The sequence below is a fragment of the Micrasema longulum genome, unplaced genomic scaffold (genome assembly GCF_059751315.1).
Source record: "Micrasema longulum isolate JH-2025_06_02 unplaced genomic scaffold, ASM5975131v1 h1tg000087l, whole genome shotgun sequence".
Taxonomy (NCBI): domain Eukaryota; kingdom Metazoa; phylum Arthropoda; class Insecta; order Trichoptera; family Brachycentridae; genus Micrasema; species Micrasema longulum.
The window spans coordinates 598,659-612,173 of record NW_028277293.1 but is presented as its reverse complement, the minus strand read 5'-3'; the positions used below and the strand labels follow the sequence as shown (position 1 = coordinate 612,173).

The 13,515-nt window shown below is 34.2% G+C and overlaps 1 non-coding gene across 1 annotated transcript; it reads left to right on the top strand.

Moving 5' to 3' along the window:
• The first annotated feature begins 6,463 nt into the window (after positions 1–6,463).
• TRNAG-ACC (transfer RNA glycine (anticodon ACC)) lies at positions 6,464–6,536 on the top strand. Its single transcript has one exon. It is a non-coding gene; the product is annotated as a tRNA-Gly (tRNA).
• Positions 6,537–13,515: the final 6,979 nt, after the last annotated feature.

Genomic DNA, 13,515 nt, shown 5'->3' with positions numbered 1-13,515 from the left:
AACAGAGAGGGAAAATTTTTGAGAAGGGGATATGGAAGTCTAGGCATTTACAGGGCTTATGACCTGTCATTGGCTGATTTAAGTGGCCACTTTACACACTGTGTAACATTCACCATTCTGCCCATGTTTGAACATCCACATTTCCTTAAATCTTCCATCTGTTGACTTTTGTGAAGTAAAAGAGCTGAATTATTGAATTACTACCTGGTAAAAGAAGAAGTATAAAAATTGTAAAATTGTTTTCAGGCGTTGCCTAGTAGGTGATTTGGTTCAGCCGGATGAATCTCACCCACGTGATAAAGGTTTCAGCTCTTTTACTTCACAAAAGTCAACAGATGGAAGATTTAAGGAAATGTGGATGTTTAAACATGGGCAGAATGGTGAATGTTACACAGTGTGTAAAATGGCCACTTAAACCAGCCAATGACAGGTCATAAGCCCTGTAAATGCCTAGACTTCCATATCCCCTTCTCAAAAATTTTCCCTCTCTGATGAAATAAATTTAAATTATGGAAGGTACTTATCATAAAAATATAATATAAAACAAGATAAAATGATGACGTAACAACACGAGGCATGTTCAGAAAGTAAGTGTACTGTTAATTTTGTTACGTAGGGTAAAGTAGACAATGATTGCCCACCCTATAGTGATTGCCCGCTATCACTTTGATCGCTCTTTTTTCAAAAACGCATTTAAACAGTCGACCAAAATATTGAAAAATTACTTCATTGTTTCAATACAAATACAAAATCGACTTTACTGACAGAAAGCGTGACGTTGCTGAGTCGCGAAAAAATGTTTTGTGGAGTTCGTTGACCTTTTTTAAATTTATCAAGTATTTCTTACAGAATTTGTTAACGTTTTACTTTTGTAAATATGTTTTATTTAATTAGTAAATTCATGTTTCTACTGTTAGATAAATAGTATGAGGGGGTAGTCAGTTTATTTCTAACCTATATACTTATCTTACTTTAAGTTTAACTGGGTGGGCAACAACTGTCACATAAAAAATTTCAGATTTCAATGATTGCCCGGCCGGACAATCATTGAAATTTGTGGTGAGCAATCATTATATATCGATTTTTGTTTCTTTTCAAGAAGGCAATTCAGAGTCTGCTGAAGAAATATATCAAAATTATAAAAATTCCCTTTTATTGAAATTTTAAATGTTAACATATTATATTAAGAAATATATTTTTAGATAAAAAAATCATTGTGCATCTTATTTATATTTATGTGTGTTTTATTTCATTTTTAGCTTAATGTAAAAGTTTTTGTTAATAAAAGTAGTTTAATTCATTGTTTTTTAACGATAATACTAAAGTGGACAATTACTATCTTTAGTTGTGGCAATCACTATAAAAAAGTGGGCAATCACTGTGGTTTTATGAGCTTTATTTTTATTGTTAAAAAAAATTATCACTATAATACAGTGGAAGCGATTATATGCAAATATATAGGAGATAAATAGATGAAGGTTTGATGCTAAACTCTTTTATTAATATTGGATGAGTACGGTCAAACCTATAACCATTCAAAGTCAAAATTTCCACAAGCGGGCAATCATTACCTACTTTACCCTATTTTGAAATATGAAATATGAAACGCGCGAGGGTACCTCACGCGTTTACGTAGTTTATATAATATATAGATAGGGACGAGAAAAGCGTGAGGAACTTTTTCTTTTGCAACCAAACTCCGAAAATACTGATAGCAGCAGACCGCCCTTGTAATTAATAGAAGAGGAATTTTAAAAACACAGGGAAATTATTTTCCGCCACTCGACCAGTTTCTACCATATTATACAGTCCCCTTGCATTATATCACATTTATGTTCGAATTTTATCATACCGGAATTTCAACAGTCTTTGGATTTAAACTACATTAACAATATTTTTTTCTGAAATCGGCGGAGTAAAAATAATACAGATCTTTGGGTAAAATTTTATAAAACCAACACCATGGGCGAGTGTTTGCGACTCGATGGCTACTGTCAGGTAAAAACCAAAATCAGATTAGTCCACCTCGTGAATACTGGATAGAGCGTTTGCCATTATGCCTGAGGTTCCGGTTTCGATCCCCGACAAGGTTTACGTGAAATACCTAATAAATATATGATTTTACGTTCCAACTTCATGGTCCAAGTAAAATCGCCGGAAGCTAAAGTCAAATCTTTTTTGGGTTTGTGTGTCGCTGAAATAATCGCTGATTCGCTGCAATTGGAGTACTGATGCAGTGCCTTATTTACCATAGCAGATAAGATGATAACCACAATGATGTCACAGACGGAGCAAACTCATATCTCGACGCAACGCACTGCAGAACCAAAGTCAGAATTCACGATAAAAAGTAAAACAGGTTTTCTTGATATATATATATATATATATATATATTTCCTTTTAACTTACACACACATTTGTGTAAAAGTTCGTTTTTAGTACCTAAAATGGTGGCCATGGAGTGAAGGGGGAACAATTTAAAATCACGCGTTGACCCGTTCGTGAAGTACGTGATATATTTTTAATAAATAAAATATACATATTCATAGAGAAATATTCATTAAATGTATGCAAATTTTGGTACCGTCTTTTTACGAAAAAAATTTTTCGTGTTGATTCCGCGTACACTTCCACATTTAGTTTGCACCTTATTTTAAGAACAGAACATAAACTTTTTATTAATAAACCAATAAAAACGTATTTTTATCGTGTTTTGTGAATTTGGGCCCACTGTGCGATGCTTCACGGTACTTTAGTATTATTGATACCTTGGTCTTGACCAAGAGATATGTCACGTTTTAAGCAATCGTTAAATTAATACTCATACGAATGACGCATTTGCCAACCTTAATAAAGTTTCACTTAGTATATATTTACTGTACTTAGATGTATGTTCAAATTAATGTTTTTTTTTTGTAGTTTACCTATAAAATAAATTACGGCTCGCCACTGCCTAGAGTATCGAATATAATTATTCGAAATGGTTAAAATTGTTGTGTTACACCGTGGTCTCCATATCCAAATGGAACATTTACAAAACCTTAAAAGAACGAAAATATCGTTTAATTAAATATTTTAATTGGTTCAAAAAGAGAAGAAAATTTTATTGACATTTATTGCAAAACAGTTTTGTAAGAGAATATAGAATTTTAGGCATTTACAGGGCTTATGATCTGTCAGTAGCTGGTTCAAGAAATCACTTTGAACACTGTGTTACACTCACCATTCTACCTATGTTAGAACATCCACATTTCCTCAAATCTTCCAAATGAATATGATCACCTATACCAGCCCTTGTAAATGCCTAGAATTCCAAATTCTCTTCTCGAAAATGATTTTCCTTGCTGTCGCAATAAATATCAATCCTAGCGAAAACTATGAAACCGGTCACAGTTATTCCAAATTGTGGATTAAAGGATCAGTTGTCTTTTATTTCTACAAAAAAATACCATGAACTTCGATCAAGAATTTTCACTAACAAACTTGAATATTTTAAAGGCACAACATTTGTAGGTACTTTAACTTTTTATATGACACCTAAAACAAAGTGGTACATGAATATATCACCAGAGTTGAGATATTTTCTTATTCAGTAAAACCCCAACTATCCGGATTAGTGAGTGCCGGACGATATCACATAAAAACTTATTTTAATATAAAAAAACATACTTAAATATGTACATATTGGCGTTTTTACCGTCGCGTCAGTGGAGTCGCAGTGAGACATCTTGCAGGAGGGTGTGGTTTTATTAAATACTGCGAATGCCCAGTTGCATTCCACCGGCAACACTACTGACCAGTCCAACTCGTAAGCGTCCACGTCGCGAACCCCGGGCAATGGAATCACACTCATAACGGTGTGATCACAGCAGACAACGAGAGGCTGAAAGGCGAGTTTCTGGCGCCTTCAACCAGAACCAACCAGCGAAGGGAAAGTAACCCCGACAGACCAATCCACCAGAAGAGGCAACGGGGAAACCACTCTGGTCATCTTTTCCCAGGAATCACTATGGCGAGTACATCAAACAAGCAGTTGTCTTGGCCTCGGAGTAGCGCAGGACCGAGATGCTTTCGCTCTAGTGATCGCCGACGTCGGGGGACCTGATAAGGCACCACAAGAGGAAGAAGAAACATGTCCAGCAAAGTTGATTGCTTTGACGAAAAACACGCAGGCGCGGCGGCCAGCCCCGTATTTTATTTATTATTATAACATCTTTATTTTTATTTCCTGATAACGATCCGGATACTTGAAAATCCGGATAACTATTTTGTATTAATTATAAGTATTTTGTCACAAGAGTACCGTATTAACGTACGCTGGTAGATAATCAAATTTTTCAAATGCAACAGATTTGTTACATTCTTTACAATCTACATACCATACAAGACTGGAGATATCTCTCTTATGTTTTTTTAATGATGAAGTTGTATTTTTTGTAATCTTCAAATGGACGTTTTCACACCGGATTTGGAAAGTAAAATTTGTATTAATATGCAGAATGTTGATACAATTATTATTTATGTAGACGCCCAATGGGCATTTTTAAGAACATATTTATACATAGAAAATTATTTTTAAAAAAGTAAATTTATCCTTCCTATGCGAAGAATGAACGTGACGCTAATACGGCAATAAATCTGTATCGGAGAGCACGAAGATAGAAATCAAAACAAGGAAGACAGAGACGCATGAAAGAGGTTCAGTTGGTTATTGGCAGTGAGCGGGGGTACACGCATGCAATATGACCAAAGTATTTATGATTTTTAATTTATTTTGCTATAAGAGGACTAAATTATATTTTTAAAACAACAACAAACCATCACGCCATTTCCTTGTAGGGGTAGGCAGAGAGGATAGAACGCCATATCACTCTGTCTTTGCATACAGACCTCGCTTCCTCTACATTCATACATCTTCTCATGCACGCGCGCCGATTATTCCTACTTTTGACATGTCCACCTTCAAGTATTTGATGGACTTGATCGTGCCATGTTTTTCTCGGTCTTCCTCGTTTTCTGCATCCATCAACATTAGCATCGTAGATTTTTTTTTTATTAATTATTAGAAAGGAATTATTAAACAGTATGCATACATGTTTTTTTACATGCCTGAACTTCAGAATATTCCGTCTTTTGCTTGTGGTAACACGATGTCACATTACCGCGACCAAGGATTTTTTCACCACAGCCATTTATGAGTTAAAAAATAACATAATTTATTAGGTTTGCAAGACGTAAATAAACACAAAATATGTGACCTATAAAGGTTTAGTTCAGTCGCTCGCAGTTGCATGGTTATTGAGATCAAATCATTTATTTAAGTCAATGCTTTAATCTGACCCTATTAATGCGGTTTAATTTCTCAGTTTTATCAAAAAGTTGACCCGACCACATATCCGTAATAAAACGTCTTAGCATGGAGAACAGAAAATTTTATGCACAGCATTCATTATAAATATGAAAAATAACATCATTATTAATGTCATCAAGTCATTCAAAAGTGATGACGAAATGAGTTAGTTATAATTTAATTGCTAGCAACGGGGTTACGAACAAGATACATGTGAATGTTCTAAATATTTCGTAATATAAACAAACTTTTATTTTTCAAATTTTTGGGTTCTTATTCTATGCAGCTTTTTTTAAAAAGGAATAACCCGCTAAGCCTCCAAATGGAGGCTTGACAGCAGATGGGATAAATACACCACAACACCCAGACTGATTAAGAAAAAAACCTTTCTTGAATTTTTTTGTTGCTACTGGCGGGAATCGAACCCGCAACTTCAGTTTCATAATTAACGTTATCAAAATTTTGATGCGAATATTTTGATTATTAGTATTACCAGCTTTTACCCGCGGTTTCGCTCATGTGGTATTTGGGAAAATGAAATAACATATTTTTCGCGATAAAAAGTAGCCTTTTTCGATCGCTGGTCCTCCAACTATCGATCTGCAAAAAAACGACGATTCGCTTGTCTATGGCAACATAGCATCGTTATTCTGTTTTAATATTAATTAATGCATGTATGACACGTCGGGCAAATTCCTATTATCATAAGGTCATGTCCGTACGCGTTTATATGAAGACTGCGGCCGCGCGCGGCGGTGGGGATAATAATTGTTCTGCCGAGATAGCCTGCCCGTCTTTCTCTGTGACAATGTCTCGGACCAATGTCCTGATCTACAAATTGCTGTTTACTCGTGACAATGGTCAGGCCCTGGGACAGAAAAATGTTGTATTGTCCGCATATAAACGGCCTTAAAGACTTATTTACTTTACCAACAAACGCGATCTATATACTTTTCAATGTTCCGCCCTATGCACCAATAACCACTGTATGTGGATAAAGATATGATGATAGCCCGAAAGGGCGCTTTACAAAGTGATTCTATGAAGATTGATTCTAATTTGACTTAAAATTTTATATTTGCCATATCACAGCAGTCGGCTGTTCAACTTGTTGGCCTCGTGGCGTAGTGGTCAGCGCATTTGCCTACCATGCAAGAGGTCTCGGGTTTGATTCCCGACAGGGTCAATGTGAAATGTTTATTTAATAGGGATTTTTTAAACAAGAATATTTCATAGTCCCTGGACTGGTACCTGAATCATAAGACTGATCATCTAACGATTTACTTACGACTGCGATCGGTGTACCAATGCAGTGTCCTATGCACCATTAGGTGCGGAAAGGGAATTATGATGAAAATAGTATAGCAGAGATGAAGAACATTTTGAATATGTGAAAATAGATGTTTAGGCATTTTCAAGGCTTAAGACCTTTCATTGGCTGGTTTAATCGGTCACTTTACACACTTCGTAACATTCACCATTTTGTCTATGTTTGAACATTCGTATTTTTAACATCCTTGTCTTACCACAACTTGCAACTGAAACAGTAAGAAATATTTTCCGCCACAATGTTTTAAAGTAACATCATCATCATTCCCTATCTGCACTTAGTGGTGTATAAGGCACTACATCGGTACACCAATCGCAGTGTATCTTGTTATTTTTTTAAAAATTAAGGTAAGATAATCAGTCATACGCTTCAGGTACTAGTGCAGGGACTATGAAATATTCTAGTATGAAAACACCCTTTTAAAATTTTCCTTCTTTTAAAGCACGCACTATCCTGGATTCAAACTAAAGATATTAACTCTTTTTTTCTGTGGTATTTTAAGTTGCCCTGTAATAACAAGGAATATTTTTTATTAGATTTTTTTATTACTATAAAATAAAAAGTAATATTTTAATGTGTAAACACCCTATTAAATAAATATTTCACATTAACACTCTTTGGAATCGTACTCGAGACTTCTTGCATGGTAAGCAAATGCGCTGACCATTGCAACGCGAGGCAGACAAAGTAACAAAACTATATAATTAATTTTATGTTGTTAATATACTCATCTTCTTTTTTTATACCAACTTTACTTCTAAACACTGTTCTATCTTTTATTGATTTATACTGTATTTTTAAAATTTTATGTTGTTTATGTACTCATGTTTTATATAACTTCCGTGTATGTAAAAGCCTTATGGGTGTGAAAAATTAATAAAATAAAATAAAACAATCTACTCATGTGTTGGTAATCTAAATTTCAATAAAATGTAATTGATGAATCGACATAATTACAGATAACTTATCGCAAATAAACAGATTATGACGATGTAGTGACGTGGTTATTTCTTCAAAACAAGACCGTCTTTTGAATTGCCTTAAATTAAAATGACTATTTTAGAATTCGTTACCTACTCCGAGTTTCGTCCTCGATCACAGAACTCAATATTGAAAAATAAAGTTTGCGTGATTTGTGACGAAGCGTTCGCCAGATGTCCCAACTTTGTTGGGTAGAAATAGGTATTCGCTATTACCAAGCTTTCTATTCCCTTTGGGACCCCGCCAAGTGGTTTAGGAAGCTATCTGTCAGGACCCGGGCTGTCACTACTAATGGTTACACTTACCGAACTGCGCATGCGCACGATTGTACGGTAAACTCCGCTAGCCTCCATTTTATTTCAATCGAGCTACAAATAGGGTTATTTTGTTATTTATGAAACTAGACTATTTAAGTGAATGAAGGGAAAAATACTTGATGAAAAATTTTGCTTTTAAATTGACTCGGACGCTGGACCACTTACAATAGTTACTCATATTGATCGTCGCTTTTGTTATTTTTCTAACCATAATATATTCGACGTTCAGGCAAGTCTGAACGCTGAAAATAAAGTAAGTTTTTAAGTAAATATGCCATTCGAAGCGTAAAATTATTAGTGACGACTGAAACAAAATTTTCAGCCGAAACGGAAACTTATTTAAACACGTTAAAGGCCACTTAAAAACGTCCAAAATTAGCCGTTTTTATTGTTAATCTCACGAGTTCATAAAATAGTGAAAAATAAAATATAAAATAGTGTAAACGAAATTAATCACGTAAATTTGTAAGTGACAATTCTTGATGGAAGTAAATTTTAATTTATTATACATTTAATTTCTCAATAAAGATACCAGTTTCGAAGATACCAGTATCGAACCAGTCACTGAATATTCCAAATTTGCGGATTAAAGTATCACTCGTCTTTTATTTCTATAATAAAGTAAATTTGTTTATTTTTAGCGGTTTTTGGTTCGTTGTTATGTTGTATAACTAATACGCAACATTATTTCATTTTATTATTCCCTTTCCGCACCTATGGTGCATAGAGCACTGCGTCGAAAAAGACGCATTTTAAACGCATTACGTATCAAATACACGCTGAGCAATAATACGTCAAAACCGTAATTTATTTATTTGATTATTTATTGTTTACTTTTTATCATAAATACTTGACTAACTTGGGTACTACTCTGCTAATGTATTTTTTATATACATTAAACGCCCATAGGGCTTTTATAATACAAATTTGCTTACATGCATTACATAATTAAGTTTATAAACAATAATATGAATCAGTTATACAAAGGTTTAAAAATAAAGATAATAAAAACATGTTTATAAAGATGAAAAAGAAGATATTTAAAAGTACTCAATTTAGTTTTTACAAAGTGTAACTTAATATCTAAAAGAATAAAACTGAAAATAAAGAAGTAAAAAATGCACGCACATAATATGTATATTTACATATACACAAAGAAAGGTTATTTCATAAATATAATAATTTAGTAGCAAAAGAGTGACTTATTTAAACATTGTTTTCAATCACTTATTACATTGTACTTGACATAATTTTTGACTTGATTAACGCAGGCGATGTATTAAATATATCAAAAAGGTGACTAAAATTATTGGCATTTATATGTAATCGCACTAACGGACAAAACTGAGCATAATTTGTTAGAAACGATTTTGTGTGAAAAGTACATCTAAGTCTGGTGGTCAACGTCATAAACTCTGAAATTATTTCAAACTTAAAATTAATAAATAGGGTATAGAATTCCAACCGTCTATGCGCTCAGTAGCTGCAGGATTTGCTGCAATCCAGCTCTTGTTAGTAAACTTGGAAATAATTAGAAAAACCTAATTTCAATAATGTAAATGGAGGCTAAACTTCATAGGAATTATTTTTTTGCAACAATTCGCGGACCAACTTTGAAATGCACTCTCCTATACCCAGTACCCAGGATACATAGGTATGGAAATGAATTAGAACAAATATTCGATATCTTCCATACAAATTCTGTTCATGAATTAAAACGAATTCTCACTCGTTATTTTTTTGAAAAATAATGGATTTATTTTTAAATATATTATTAAATTTTACTTTGTTTCCTGGAATACGTGATTTTTTATTTCTTTATTCAACATGTTAGACATAATTTTAAATTGTACATTAGTGGATTTATTGCCAAATAGCAACTTCTTCCAACCAACTGATGATGATGATTTCACTAAATAGAGGTATTATTATTTAGTAATTTTTTATTTTTTTAAATTTTTTATTTTTGTTTTATTGCTCAAAAAACTTTTATTTTTTAAGTACTAATGTTGTATTATTTTTTTAAATATTATTATCTAGTTATTTTCAACTTTACTGTGTTATATTTATATTTAGTACGTAAGATTTTCTCATGGTTATTGCTATCTTTATTTAGAAATGTTATGTTTCTTTTTAACTTTTCGTATTATATGTTTACTAAATTGTTTAGTTTTAATTATTTTATTATTTCATACTATGTACTACATGATTATTGTGCACTGCTGTGATTATTTCTGTAAATTATTATTTTTTTGTAAAAGGTTCTTTGAACCGTTGATGTATAAATAAATAAATATATTAGAGGATATAAAGACTTAATTCTAATGGACCAGTGAAGTTAAAAAAATACCGTCAAACTTCATAATGTAATCTTACTCTTTTTACTATCTGTTATTAATATAAATTATAATTGGAAACGAGGAACTTAAATCCCAACCGTTAATGCGCTATGTAGCTGCAAAACGTGTTGGGATTTTTATTTTACAGCGCCCTTAAGGTAATTTTCACTAAAATGGCGCTATATAAGTTACCCACAATAATAACAAAACGATCTCCTCGGGCGCAATTCCATTCAAAACATCAGCCCTGGGCTGATTAGCATGACAAACTCATGCTTAATTTGGATTACCAATACAAGCGTTGACTAATGGGTGCATCCGAAAATATAAATATTTTTTATGATGACAATTTGCTTTTATTCTCTCGCTGTCATGCTACGATCAAGACACGATTTTTTAATGTTACACAGTGTGTAAAGGGGCCACTTTGGTGACAACTGTCATCAAGCGGAGGCGATACGGTTGCCTTGGCTATGTGCTGCGGATGCCTCCTGTGAGCCTTCACCACACTTGCCTACTTTACAAGGCACCAAGTTCTCGATGTCCACTGCTGACTGTTGTAGGTATTACAATTACTTCAAACAAAGAACAATGTAATATTTATAAAAACAATTTTACATTACATAATGCTACTTCAGGTTTGCCTGCTTTACAAGGCATCAGGTTCTCGGCGTCCTGGACGTCCGCTGCTAATTTAGTTGGCAGTTCGTGTCAGAACTACGGGACGCGAACCTGACTTGGGAGGATGCACAGGAGCTGGTAGCCGACAGAGATGCTTGGAGGATCTTTGTGGATACCATATCCTCCAACTAGGGAGCGGACATGGAATTATGAATGAATGAAAGTGGCCACTTAAACTAGCTAATAAGATCATAAGCCCTGTTAATGCCTCGGCTTAAATTTAGTATTTTTAGTATTGTGTTTTTTTTTACAACAGAATATCTCATATGTAAGGATATGGAATATCTATTCATAAAAAAAGAAAATACAAAACTAATTTATTTCAGTTACGACTTATAAGCTTATCAGGCCAGTATAGGTAATAATCGAGGATTAGACTTAATGCCGCACAATCTTCAAGTGGATAGGAAGATCTGTGGACGAATGACAATAATCCGCATTCTCCTGGCGAGTTTTTTTGTAGTTCCTCGCCACTAATGCAAATGTGTAGAAGCTCTTATAACAGGCGACAGCCGAAACATCCTACCAAATTCTTACATATAAATATATCAATTAAATAATAAAAAGGAGTTTTAAAAAAAAAGTAAACAAATAAATAACAAATGTTAGTAAATATAAGTATATAACCACTTACGGACTTTTTTAGTCTACCGGTTTCGAGACGTACCCGTCTCTTCGTCAGGACACTAACTACACCAACATGCAAGTACTAAAATACACCACCTTCGCCATCACCGTAGTATATATATAGTATTTCCAAAAATACATAAATCACATGCAGATTTATAGAGATGCGAACACCATGTTGGGAGGGGGGGGGGGGTAGAGGTGGGGTTACCCGATTGGTTAATTTTCGATTCAATAAGAGGGCTGTGCTGAAAACTAATTTGATTATTTATTAAAGAAATATTATTTTTTAAGTCTTTTTTAATGTGAAAAATCTCCATATTACTACTACTTGTACTAAGGTGATGGTGAATGTGGAGGTGTATTATAGTATTTGCATGTTGGTGTAGCGAGTGTCCTGACGAAGAGACGGGTACGTCTCGAAACCTGTAGACTTAAAAAGTCGGTAAGTGGTTATATACTAATATTTACTAACATTAGTTAAAACGTTTGACCACAAAGTTAATTCTTTAAACACAAATAATAATCAAATAAATAACTATCCCTTAGAAGTAAATATAGACCTTGTACGTTAAAAGCACGGTAAAAAATAATGCAACTCCCAGATAAAAAAAAAAGAATCTGACCTATCCTCTTTGATTGATTTTTTTGTTAATTTTAGATGGTTTTCGCAGCATCAGGGTGGAGTGTCTATTAACTCTAGTATCAGTGCTTTTGCTTTGGGAGGTGGGTTATTATTTTCGAATGCGTATAATATTATGACGTATGAAACGAAACACTGCGGTGTAGCGCGGTGCGGCGCGACGTGACGTTCACGCTAATAGCCGCATTACACCGGGACGTGAGTATTGCGCGATTTCTTAGGCCGAAAACTGACAAACCCAAATCTCTTTTTCAGCCAAATCCCAACATAGGACTTACACACTTAAATGGATTTCTCTTAACGAAATGGCGATCTGTAACTGTCACCAGTGTCGAATGAAATTAATACTATCTGCAGAAAATATTCGACAAAAGTTCCGCCTTGTGATGCAGTGGCTAGTGCGTTTGCTTGCCATGACAGTGGCGGCGGTTGAGTGGCGAGGTTTTAGATAGGTAAGCAACAAAAAAAATATGTATGTTAAATGAATATGAACAAAACTAAGCTTATGGTCATTGATCGACCGAATAAAGTAACAGCATTATATTATTAATATTTAAAGCATTAATTAGGTTCTCCCATCAGCGATGGTAGAGGATATGAAGATGAAATACGGCGAAGTGTTGGTATTGCCAATGTTGCTGTGCGTCAGCTGGTGAAGATTTGGACGAATCGCAGTATAACCATTAACACCAAAAAGTAACCGGCCGTGAATGCCGCATATTCCGTGGACAGCCAGACGTACAAACATATCCATACTCCATGAACTATAAACGAAATAATAGAATTCTGCAGTTCTTTGGACATATTTCCAGAGGGAACTCTAATAGTTTGGAGAAAATTATCCTCCTAGGAAGTGTCAAAGGGACGAGGTCGCGTGGACGTCACCCGACAAGATGGAGCGGCTCGGTCACTGAATTATCAGAACTATCCCGGACAAATGCTTGCAGAACAGCACAAGACCATTCCAAATGGAGGGAGACTGTCCACAGACGATCCATATCTGAAGTCGGGCGAGATCACTTTCCTCAGACATAAGGCGTAGATTAAAGAGAGAGAGAAACATAAAAAAAACTTATTCCAAACGATGTATTAATTTCCATTCAAATATACATATTACATACATACCATATACATACGTGATTCACCTAAGTTACAATCTAATCTAATTAAATACACGCGAACATTGTACACCTCACTGGTAACTTACGAAACGTGTCCTATCAATAGTAGAAATGTTCTTAGTTTAT